Genomic DNA, 13,197 nt, shown 5'->3' on the forward strand with positions numbered 1-13,197 from the left:
CTGCCACTTGAGCTAACAGAGAACAGATAGCTGTCAGAGGTTGTCATCCTCTATGCGAATTAGCACTAGAGGGGAAGAGAACACCTTGCCAGGGGGTTTCACAGCCATTTGCTAACAGCAAAGGAATAGTGGGACTCAGGAATCTTGGGTTCGACTGCAAGCTCTGGAGGGGCGCATGCTCTGGGGGACACAGAACCTTCTGCCCCATCCTCTCCAACCTATCCTGGTTTCATTCTTGTCATTTTCCGCACCCCTGTCTCCTTGTCCCAGTCTCCTCACCTTGCCAGTCCCAGTCTCCATTCCTGAGGCCTCTCAGCCCAATCCCAGTTTCCTTGCCCAGCACATCCTAGTCTCAGCCCTCTAGTTTGTCTCCTTGCCCAGCCAGTCCCAGTTTCCCCATCACCCTGACTCCCAGTCCCAGTTTCAGTCTTGCCCACTGCCAGCCTCCAGTCAGTCTCTCCCCTGCACCAAGGTTCCGTGTCCCAATCTATTCCTCTCTCTCTCTCCCCTACAGGTCTGATTCTTGTTCCCTCTCCATTCCAATCAAGCAGCATGGAGGAGGAAGCTGCCTGGGTCAGGCAGTGGGCGCATTGAGGGCACAGGAAAGATAGCCTCCCTGATCCCAGTGCAAGCTCCATACCGAGCACAATCCACAGGAGCCCAAGCTGCAGTTACAGGGAAAGTCCTGCTCAGCCTTTGGCTGGAGCATGCTCTGTAGGGTCGGAATCTGGAATTTAGGTGCTAAAATCTAAGAAGTCTCTACTGAGCATGTGTGAACTGCAGTTTTTCAAAGTCTGGGCTAAATTGGGGTGAATTTTCATGGGTATGGGAAACGGCATATCCCTGGCACAAAGGCCATGTCCCTTCCAATTTCAAGTACCTGCTCCAAAATATGGGGTCTCTAGAATTGTTTTGAATATGGGCAAAACCACGTATTTTCCCTAGCCTCGTTCTCAGAAATGGCTGAATCGTTTTAGCTGAAATTTTCCAAAAATATTCAGCCTGAAGCAGACCTCCTGGCATGGAAATTTCAGCTCAAATGGTTAAAGTTTGGCAATATTATAAACAACTGAAAACAGGGTCTTAAAATAGGCAGTGCTATCAACTCACTCTATAATAATTATTAACTTGGGTGGGACCAATTTTTCAAACTTGGACATTTCCATATTATATGTGCAATGTGACTAAGTTCCTTTGAAGTCGAGGGGTGTATTGCATGAGTAAAGACTGCAAGATGTATCCTTCATGTAGATTTAAACACCAATATACATGATTTGTTTGTCTGACTTAGGCACCCAAGTTTGAAAATTGAGTCATGTATATTAGATGAATGATTCCATATTGTATACACGGTAACCTAAAAACAGTCATTTAAAATCCAAATAATTTTAATACAGTTACCAGTGAGGCTTCTTCCTGGTGATCTTCCTTAGTAAGCAGCCCACTCTAGTGCTCTGAACATGGAAGCTAGACTATAACTTATGAAGTGAAACATCCATAGAGAAGGGCCATGTTTCTTTTTGAACTTTTTTGCTGTTAAGTGTTTCAGATTATAGCATTTTTACTAGAGGTATAAATCACATGGGCTTTCATTGTCTTACTGCAGTGGAATAACAGAAAAGACACACAAAGGCAGTGGTATAAATTCAAAGAGGCATTTAGTGGGCTACCATAAAAAACATCCAAGAAATTATAATGAAGAAAAAGGAAGTGAACCATTTCTTTGGTATGCAAAGAGGCAGTGTAGAGCCTGCTCCTGCAATGGTTATTCAGCAAATTTCTCACTGGCTTCTGTGTTCATGGAAGTTTGCCTGGGTACGGTCTGCAGGGTTGTGCCTGTGCTTTATTTCAAGTGTGTCTCTGTGTAATTTCTTCAAGTGCTTTATTTAAAGTTCTTTCTGGGCTTGTCTATGCTCCCCGGCAACTTGGATTATGGGGGTGTGAGTAGTGTGCATGAGAGTGCTGCACTGTAACTCCCCCGTGTGATCACTGTGGGCGTGAACAAATAGGTTCCTAGTTCACATTCATGGAAACCTCTTCAAACAGGATTACGTACATATGAAGTAGGAACCTTTTACTTTGCACCCACAGCATCCACCTGGGGGAGTTACAGCACAGTCTTTTGGTGCGCACTGCTCTTCATGCCCCTGTAGGCGGAACTGTGGGACAGTGTAGACATGCCCTCAGACTCGTAGGATACTGGATTGAGCCAAACCGGTGCCTGAGATAACTAGATTGAAGCCAGTACCGTTGCACTAGGCATGAATTTGGTCTGTTCTCTCTAAGGACCAGCTCCTGCCCTGTGCTATGTGTGTGTGTGTTAGTCATGGGAACAAAGCACAGAGACAGAGAACCTCGTACCCACCCACTGTCCCATGCAAAAGGCAGGCAGGATTGCTATAATTCTTGAGAGCTCAGTTGCAAAGTGTACCAGCTACCTAGCCAGCGCATCCCAGCCCAAAAAGGAGTGTTCCAGATGGGGAGTATAGTTAGGCCCCCATCAGGCTGGTGTGAATACTGCCCCGGGGGGTGGGTGTAGCATGTGCTAGTCTTAAGGGGATGATGCTCCTTTCTGGAGCCACAGTAGGACATTTCAGTACCATTTTTGGCCATCCCACACTGTACTGGCGTTTGATTCTAGTCCCACATCAGGTGTCTCTGCTTGCTGTGGGATGAGAGCAGAACAGGGGCCGATCTAACTTGAGCCAGCTAGCATATGGTTTAGGGAGCTAAACAGAACATGATGTGCTCCCGCTATTCTACCTCCCGGCCTTCAACATGCCCCCTTGCGCTGGGAGCTGTGGGACCTGGTGCTGCCAGCTGTATGCCTGGTGGGCATTTCTCCACGTCTGGGCTCTCCCCTGCAGGGGATTTATGGGAGGTGTCTGCTCCCTTTGTGAGTCCTGAGAATCTGCCCCCATTGTACTTGAATGTATTGAGAAGATGCCAAACAGCGAGGGTAGAAAACAGCATCCAGCATTATCCCTTTCTCCTTCTCCAGATAGACAACAAGGCCTATTTTTATAATGTGTAAAGCATGAAGCAAGTTTAGTGTTTAGGGAGAACCTTAGGACAAGGGTAACCCATTAATAACTGAGAATTTTACCCCATCTCATCCATATCCAGTATCTTTCAGAGCCCACAAGCGTGAATCTAAGATTAACTATAAATTAGAGAAACTGGTGAGCTATAAACGCATCTGAAATATGTATCTGTTTGAAACTGACAACATCGCTTGTGCTTCCTTCCCTCTGAGGAAGCTAACTCTCGATCTACATATGGAAATTAATTCTTGTGTTTAAACTTGGAATTTTTTTTCTATGTAGAATTCAATTGTGTGGGCAGGGGGGCAGCCACAGCTCCTCTCTCAGCTGTTAACAAAGCAGCTTTGTCTAGTGCAGTGGCTCCCTATCTGTGGTCCACAGAGCACCACTGATCTGTGGAACACTTGCTAATAGCCCATGGAGAGCTCGCTGGTCACGTGGTGCAGGCTTTGCCCTTGTTTCTGGCTGTTAAAGGGGCATTAAAAAGAAACTAAAGCTCCATGAAATACTGTCCTAACTTTACTTTCCCAATATATTATTTGCTCAATATATTATTTGTAGATATAGCAGATGTTTCAAAAGCAAAAGGCCTCATTTCTGCAAAGTACTTAAGCATGGATTTAACATTAACTATGTGGTTAAGTGTTTTGCTGAATAGAGCTAGTCGGTTGAATTGGGGCCTGAATGCGTTATATAAAATAGGTGTATATGAGAAACTCTTTTAATATGTGATCTGTTCAAGCCATACCTCAAATCAATTGAACATCTAGCATTGGAGGCATGTTCTGAAACAGACTTCACCCTGTAAAATCCATCCATACAAACAACTCTCTTCTCTTTCCTGAATGAATGGAGACGTCTCTTTCAGTTTATGGGGTGATGCCAATTGGAGCAATGGACGTCTAAGCTGGAGCTGTGTGACTGACTGCGCCTCTGATTTGGTTCTAAATCAGTAGTTACTGAAACAATTTACCTTTCAGATAAAGACTCTAAATGAAAATCTATAATTGCTCTTTGTAAGTAAGACTGAAACAGAAGCATAAGCAGTAAAGGATTGAATCTTGGAGTGACGGTTGCTTTCCCTGTGAGGGCTTGGATGGAATTTGTACTGATTGGTCTACAATTTGCAGAGATTTCCTGGGAACAGAAAAAACACAAACAGCTTGTAAAGTGATTAGTCTGTAAGGTTGATATAGTATGCTAAATGTTACAGTGATTAGGGCAATTTAAAAAAAAATTCAATTTTTTAAATTTTGTTGACAAAAATCCAGTTTGAACGGGAGCATTTCATATGTTATTTTGCCAGACAAGGCACATAATGGTAGACTGTATGTTTTTTCCAAGCTATAACCAGTAGGTTGTTCTAAACTTCTTGTTACATTCTTTTCACTTTAGTTATCTCAGAGCAGCAGGGGTGCTTCAGTACAGAAGTGGGACCAGTACTACTCCCCATTCTATAGGTAAGGAGGGCCTTGTTGCAGAAGAACAGACACTGTTGCACATGAGGGTAAGATCTAGGAGCCATGCAAGAGGTTCCTCTCCTTATGTGAGGCAGTGCTCAGTACTAGGGGGCTCCCTGCATGTTGCTTGTACAGTTGGTTTAGAGGCAAGGTGTGAAGAATATGCCACTATTTCATCCTTCAGCCTTCTCTCACCTTTGTGGATGGGAGGTGCCCTTGGGCTACTCTGGTCTAATGGCTGTGACCATGTCCTCTGCTACTGCATGACAGAGGATTCCTCCCTTTCCCCTTCTGATCTCTCCATTAGCCATCCAGGGCTCTCACACTGGCCAATATATTTTAATATTTCTTTTTGTGGACAAGAACCCAGTTTGATCAGGAGCATTTCACATGCATTATTTTGCCAGACAAGGCACATAGTGGTGGGCTGTGGATACTGCTTCATGCTCCATGACTTGGGGTGGAGGATTCTATCCCTTCCCTATTTCTGCAGAGAATCCCTGGGCAAAGCCACTTAACTCTGGCTTTTCACCAGGTTCAGGGTCTGGGCTACTGTCAGTTCTGTGATACTCCGCAGGAGGAATATGAATGATCAGACATCACAGTGGGGTGACAAACCAGGAGCAGTGAATGAGGTGTGTCATAAATATAAAGGGAAGGGTAAACACCTTTAAAATCCCTCCTGGCCAGAGGAAAAACCCTTTCACCTGTAAAGGGTTAAGAAGCTAGGATAACCTCACTGGCACCTGACCACAATGACCAATGAGGAGACAAGATACTTTCAAAGCTGGAGGGGGGAGAAACAAAGGGCCTGGGTCTGTCTGTGTGATGCTTTTGTCGGGGACAGAACAGGAATGGAGTCTTAGAACTTAGTAAGTAATCTAGCTAGATATGCGTTAGATTCTGTTTGTGTAAATGGCTGAGAAAATAAGCCGTGCTGAATGGAATGGATATTCCTGTTTTTGTGTCTTTTTGTAACTTAAGGTTTTGCCTAGAGGGATTCTCTATGTTTTGAATCTGATTACCCTGTAAGGTATCTACCATCCTGATTTTACAGAGGTGATTCTTTTTTACTTTTTCTTCTATTAAAATTCTTCTTTTAAGAAACTGAATGCTTTTTTCATTGTTCTTAAGATCCAAGGGTTTGGGTCTGTGTTCACCTATGCAAATTGGTGAGGATTTTTATCCATCCTTCCCCAGAAGAAAGGGGGTAAGATTTGGGAGGATTTGGGGCGGGAAGATGTTTCCAAATGAACTCTTTCCTAATAATAATAAATACCAGTTAGACGTTTGGTGGTGGCAGCAAAAGTCCAAGGGCAAAAGGTAAAATAGTTTGTACCTTGGGGAAGTTTTAACCTAAGCTGGTAAAAGTAAGCTTAGGAGGTTTTCATGCAGGTCCCCACATCTGTACCCTAGAGTTCAGAGTGGGGAAGGAACCTTGACAAGCTGACACAATGAAACTCAGGAAAGCAGCAAAAACCAGGCCTTTTGTTCTGCTTTGTTTAAAAATAAACATTCATGGTGGAAAGCTACAATTCAGCAGTTGTGGATCAGTCCTCATTGGTATTCACTGGCATGAGTAAGCCTTGGATGCAGTAAATTGCAGCTTCTCGATTGCAGTACGTCAGTGGTTAGCTTTTCCACCTGCCTACAGAAGGAAGCGGTAATGCTGAGGCATTTTTTAATGATGAAACAGAGCTCGGAAGAGCACTCAGAAAGGAGAGTGCTCTGTCAGCAAGTGTTATGTAACTGTCCTGGATTGATACAGATGGTCATGACAGTTTTTAAAATAAACCAGGACTAGAGAGCAACATGAGCCGATCTGGATCATTATATCATGTAGCGCCTTAGGCGGTGCAGTCAGATGTCCCAACACTTTTTTCCCAAGGGCAGCTTGTCCAAGTCAGTAACAAGGTCACTGCAGTCAAAGTCACATCTGTGTGAGAGATCTAATGCAAGTAGCATGGGAAGTCTCTGACTTGACTAAGTGGGCTGAGACATTCTACTACATATTAACACACCGTGCAAGAGACTGTTGACTGCCTACTACATGGGATTCTTTTTAACATCCCAGGCCTCAGTCCTGCAACTGCATCTGTGCAAGTGGACATCTGATGGAGTCAACGGAGCTCTGCAGAGCTTGGGGGCCTACCTGCACGGAACCAGTTGCAGGATCAGAACCTTACTATTTAATCTGGCATTGAAACAGGATTAACAATTTTGTGTGGCCCACAGAAAAAGGAACTGAGAACTACTTGTAATAGTAATTATAGAGCATGTTTTTCATTTTCAAAGAGCTGGACAAACATTGATTAATTCCTGTGTTGAATAAGTAGGAATCATTAACTATATTTTATACATAAAAAAAAACTGTGACCAAAGGTTAAATAACTTGCCTGAAGCTACACAGGGAGTCAATCAGAGTAGGATTCAGAGCTCATGAATAATCCTGACTACCAGTTCTGTGCTCCAACCGCTAGACCAGGCCTAACATTCAAATGGAGGGCTTCCCAAGTTTTTAACCACATATAGCTAGAGTCCCAAATACATTTTGTTGAAGTTAAATACCATGTTGCTTGTACCTGGCCTGTTCATTAAAAGTTCCCAATGTGTGTTGTAATTATGGTCACGTTTTTTGATGTGTGTCCAATTAAAAAACCGATTGTTGATTTGCAGGACAAATCAAGGCAATCCCAAAATGGACACCTAATGAAATACTGGAATTATTGCATTCATGCCGTTACATTATACACTCTCAAAATGAATGGGCTTTCCTATCTGAGAAGTGAAACTGGAGCCACTCATGGTGAGCCAGCCTCATCACGCTGCAGCGTTATGAAGAGTGCAGCGAAATCCTCTCCATGCTGTATGTGTCAGAGGTCTTTGTCAAGGCGATCAAGTGTAATATTTAGAAAAGAATGCCTTGTTTCACAGTATCAGTGATATCTCAGTTGATATAGGCTACATCAGAACTGAGCTGCATTTATGTCTACATTGGAACATCTCTGCATTTATTTCAGAGTTCAGCACAGTGCATGTCATTTTCAAGTTGCTTCTAATTACAAATAACAGTGTTGTGACACCACGGTTACTGGTGTTTACTGACCCCTCTGAAGTTAGCTAAATGGACACAAGGTACCAATTTTCCACATCGGTGTGGAAAGATTTTTATTACAACTCTGTCTCTAAAGAAATGCTGTCTGAGTTAGCTAATGCCAGCTTCCCCAAGCATGTCCAAACAGCATTTTTGGTTTTGCCTTTTGAGGTTGTGATTTAAAAAGGACTCTGGGCACCTCATTTATTTAAGAATTCTCAAAAGCAGAGACTTGATAAATTGACTTTGGATAATAAGTCATTGGGGTTTGTACTCCAGTGCGATATGCTGGGGTTAACTAGCTGGAACCAGGGAAGTATTCCACGTAATGCTTCAGTAACTCCCTTGACATCATTCCCAGCAGTGTGACCAGCAGTGATTTACAGCCATGACTTATTCACAATGCTCCATAAATCATGCCATTCCAGTCCTATGTCCTCAAAGGCCTTCCAATAATACTTCACTTACTCCCTGCCACCCATTTCCTTAACACCTGACATTTGCAGGCAGGCAGAAAAGTTAAAAACTTCTCTTGCATTCCTGCAGCTGACGTGTCTCCCAGCAGGATTCATGTGGAAACCTGCTGGATTCTGAGGTAATCAGAGCCTAAAGCCTGCAGTAAACTCTAGTTATTTTGTAACCAAATTAATTACTTTTTAAAAATGCAAGAACAGTCTAGTCAGCTTAACCCAGTAATCGAGTTGCTTTTTGCAGATTCCGCATACTTTACCCATGCATGGAATAATTTGATTACAACTCCCAATGAGCTTGAATCCAAGATCATTTTTATATGTTATACTTCGACACAAAGCAAGCTGAGCAGATCTGGATATTTATTTACAAACTTTTAAAATTGTTCTGGTGCACTTAGTGCTTAATAAGGCAAGGGCTACCCCACTCACTGCAGTGGGAGGCACTACATAGGTTCTCTTGCACACCTTGGTCAAAGTCCTGCAAGCCTGATCTACCGTGTGCCTGCTGTTACAGTCCTGGGCCTTTTGTGAACAAAGATTGCCAGTCCTGCCGCATAGAATGGTCACTTTGGCATGTGGATAAGTAACCAGAGGGAACGGAGACCACCCAAATTGTGACTCAGTCAGGATTTGAACCAATGCTCCACAACTGAAAGATTAATACATTAATCTACTGAATTACACAGCTCCACCAAACTTTTACCATATTTAAAACAGTAATGCTTTTAGCATACCTGTGGTGTGGCCATGCATTATATAGCATTTTGGTCAGGAAGTACCTTTCCAACCATTTTTTTTTCTTTCCTTTTCATAGGAAGAGCAAAATGGTATGTAACTCTCCATTTATCTCAATTTTGTTTATATTACTGCATCATTTTAATATAAGGAAATATCACAGGCATGTAGTGTGTGCATTCTACCCGTCTATTTATACTAAAAACATACACGTAACCGGTTACAAACAGCGTTCAATATTGTGCTCAAGCAGCTGAAATTCACGATGAATACAAGTGGTCTTGAATCAAAAGTTGAAAGAAAAGTTCAGTTTTTGATCAGGCACTCAGTTCCTATAGTGATGGGCAGCAGTATAAACCCCTATGACAGACAGATTTATTTTCTTATATTGGTGAGAAGACTCTGATAAAGACAACTAGCAAAGCTAAGTCTGGGGAGACCTAGGGCACAGCAACCTAAGCCAGAAGGAGACAAAAATAAATGAACACAAACATGGCAATATGGCCATCACATCTCATTGATGTTTCAATAATTTCTTGTGGTCCACTGAATGTTGACCTATATGGCTCTAAAGAAAAAGGGATTTAAGGAAGTCCATTTCCACTTTCTTTGCCTGTTTCTCATCTTTTGTTTTTTCTCATTCTTCTCTTTGCAAATTAATTGAGTTTCCTAGCAAAACCAGCTTCACTTAAATGTCTGTTTGCCTACCTGTTTTGGCAAGTAATGTTTTAGGCAGCTGAGCAAAATATAATTAGTGTTTCCTTTCATTGTCCTCAGGGCAACGGTGGGTGAATAGATTTTGCATCTGTGTTGGTTGCACCAGGGTTGGAGCAGTTTCACGAGATTTTTGCAAACGCAGTTCCTATTAACGTTTGCAGGAGTTGCATACGTGCTCTCAGGAGTATGGTTTGGTGTCTATTCCAACATGTTTTTGCTTAAAATAATCAAAATTGTGTCTGCTATATGTCTAGATAACTGAAATGACTGCACATTTATATTTAGCTTTCGCCATTTGAACCCGACAACTTCTGCTGGATTCATATTTTTACTAGATCTTGAGTCCCCCAGGAGATGAGACTGACTGTTAAATGTTACTTGGGTTTTAGATGGACTAGAGAGATTTTAATCTTGGACACACTGACCTAACTTTTTAAAAGTGATGAGTGATGCCTCAATTTTAGGTATCCAACTTGGGACAACCTTAATGGGCCTGATTTTCAGACAGTGGGTGCTTTTTGAAACTCAAGTCCCTTTAATATAGCTCAAGTTGAGACACACACAATCATTAGTCACTCTTGGAAAATGTAGGTCATTATCCCTTGCAGGGTAAGCATTGTGGAAAATGTCACATTTAATATAAAACTGTGACCTGCCTTCTCAGTCTTTTATTAGGAGTTTCACGATTCCTAATATTTTATTCAAGATATTTATTTGTTGAATATTCATTCAGGATATTTATTCAGTGAATGCCGAGATAGTTTGACAAAGTCAAAGACTAAATGCTCTGTGCTTCAAGTGCAAATAAAAAAAAATAGATGGAAACACACTTTGTACGCCGAGTGCTAAGTGCATTATTGGAAGGTAATAAGTGCTGATGCTTGAGGGCGGTAGCCATTGTGTGCAGTGGAGTGAAGACCCACGTTGTTATGAATCTGTGTGTGATTTTAACTGTTATAACAAAAATAAAAATCAACAAATAGGCTACATATCTGCCAAGGACTTGTTTACAGACCCCATTCAAATGAGTGGAAGTGGAACAAGCGGTCAGTCCTATCAGATGAATCGTGCCACTAGCTCAATGAGCTATTAAAAGTCCAGCATTTATTAGTTGCTTCAGCTGTCCTTTCAAACAGCTTTTTCTGTCTCCGTGACCTTCCCATCAGAGGGAACGCTGCCTGGACTTGCTTTATTATCGCTGAAGATTAACATACGTGGTTTCCTTAATTGAAACGGTAATGGAGCAAACCTATGAAAAGGGAGAGAGTAGGATTTTCATAAGGGCTCAGCACTGTATTAATTCTGCATCCACTGAAGTGAATGGTAAGTATCCCATTGACTTCAGTGGGAGCAGAGTTTAGGCCAATGCTGAGCACTTTTGAAAATCTTGCCTACAGAGATGGCATATTCTAAAGACTACATAAATCAGCCGGTAAATCCTGTTGCTAAGTAATATGAGCAAGATAGGAATTGCTAATAACAGGTCATTGAAGTCACTGGTGATTTTTCCACTCAATAGATTTTTGGTCATATTAACTGCAGTAATATTAACTTATTCTCTCTCCTCTTAACATTGCAGTTGGGTGTTAACATAAATAATACATAGGTGAGGTCTACATACTTCCTATTAGTATGTTAGCTGCTATGATGCAAACTACTCAGGTAACCTGGCAATAGGGATCTTATGTACTTAATAGAGATATACAAGCAGTGGTGAGCTGGAACCGGTTCGAGCGAACCAGTTGTTAAATTTTAAAGCCAGTTTAGAACCGGTTGTTAAAGGGGTGGGCAAACTCCGGCCCAAGGGCCACATTCGGCCCGCGGGACGGTCCTATCCAGCCCACCTGAGCTGTCAGCTGGGGAGGCTCCCCTGAGAATCTGTTTTTAATTTTAACTCACCCGGTGGCGCTCCGGGTCTTCGGCGGCATTTCGGCGGTGGGCCCCTCATTTGCTCTGGGTCTTCCGCAGCACTTCGGAGGCAGGTCCTTCAGTGCCACCGAAGACCCGGAGCAAGTGAAGGACCTGCCGCCAGGAGCGACTGAAGGAACTGGTTCTTCAGCTTTTGGCAGCTCATCACTGTATATAAGTATACAGGTTGGGCCTGAGTTTTCATTGCTTTGCACCTTGTATAGTTGTTTCTGCCTTTGCAAAGTGGGTATATAAAACGCTGTCATTCTGATCTGGTAGCACTTGACACAGATCTAACCACTGAAATCAGGCCCCACGACTATGAAATATTCAGCAAAGAGACTGATGATGGCATCAACCAATCATTTTCATCAAGTTCTTTTCAAACGTCAGGGCAAAATTCTATTCTCTGATCTGCACTGCAAATGAAAGTGCAAGTGTCTCATCCTTATTCTGTATTCACTGCCCAGGTGGTATTCCTGTTGATACTCACTGATATTCTGTATGTTATGGATCTAAATGCAGAAGTTAGTTGTTGCTTCAGCTGTCCTTTCAAACAGCTTTTTCTGTCTGAATGGCCTTCCCATCAGAGGGAACGCTGCCTGGACTGTAATTGCTGCCTCAAATTCTAAGGCTATATGTAGCTATGAAAATATGATAGTATAACACGACTTTATAAAAACCCATGTTAAAATCAATAGCTTTTTGATTCTGGTTCGCCATTGATCAGCCATCCAGTGGATGTGATGTGGTCATCAAAGACCAGACTGATTTGTACATTCTTAGATGAGATGCCCAGGGCAATAATCCGTAGAACAAGAAATTATGTGTAATAAGATGGACATTTCCAGCCATGCAGCTTTTTCCTTGAGTGTTGTGGATGTTGAAGAGTCTGCTTTTTTAAAAAAATGTGTAAGTGCTCTGTCTCCTCTGAATCTAAATATACAGGCCAAGCAACTTACATTATTTTCTCCAAAGTCCAAATTAAAATGTTCCAGAGAATTGCTTTTTAATTTAAAAAAATTGCATACTTCCGAATGGTATTTTACAAGGTGCTGCAGTATATCAATTACGTTGAAGTATATGAAGTGCAGTGACACAAATAGCAATCGACTACATTACCAGATGTCCACCTTATAACAGTAAGTTAAAAGCACATATCAATCTGCTAAAGGGGGGCGGGGCATAAATGATTTAAAACGAAAACATATTGGGTTGTTGGCTTCCTTGCCCTGTAATTAGAGGTCTGCGTGGCCATACGAGGGACGCAAGATTGAGTACTTAGTCCCTTTGAAGTAAATGGAAGGAGACTCACTGGGGATATCCTCAGATATGATAGCACCCTGATCAATTTGATCCTTCTCCTCCGGCCTTTTATGTCAGTTGTATTTTTAGACTAAACTCTTTGGGGGCAGGAAACGTATCGTCTTATGTTTGTACAGCACCTGTTACGATGGCGCTCCAGTCCTGGGTCTAATACAAAATAATCAGCTACAGCAGTTCTGGAGACAGCACGCTGCTTCTGATGGGGGGGCGTGGAGAAAGGAAGGTGCCGCTTCTTGCTTTATAGTAAGTCTTCTGGCTACCCTTGGAGCAGTGCTGAAGAGCTCCAAAGGGAGTCCCATCCATCCCTGGTCAAAGAAAAGTCTGTGGCAACTAGGAGAATTAGGAGAGTGGGGTATAAATTGGGGCGAGGGAGGAGCCCCTCATACCACCCAAAATGAAAGCCCCATACAGACTCACTCCAGATAGCTGGGTAAAGAAAT

At 42.5% G+C, this 13,197-nt stretch overlaps 1 protein-coding gene across 3 annotated transcripts in view; it reads left to right on the forward strand.

The window, feature by feature from the left end:
- CHST11 (carbohydrate sulfotransferase 11) overlaps positions 1-13,197 on the forward strand; it is a 233,059-nt gene that overhangs the window by 190,219 nt on the left and 29,643 nt on the right. The gene's annotated exons all lie outside the window — the stretch shown is intronic.

Source organism: Natator depressus, chromosome 1, assembly GCF_965152275.1.
Source record: "Natator depressus isolate rNatDep1 chromosome 1, rNatDep2.hap1, whole genome shotgun sequence".
In the NCBI taxonomy this organism is placed as follows: Eukaryota; Metazoa; Chordata; order Testudines; family Cheloniidae; genus Natator; species Natator depressus.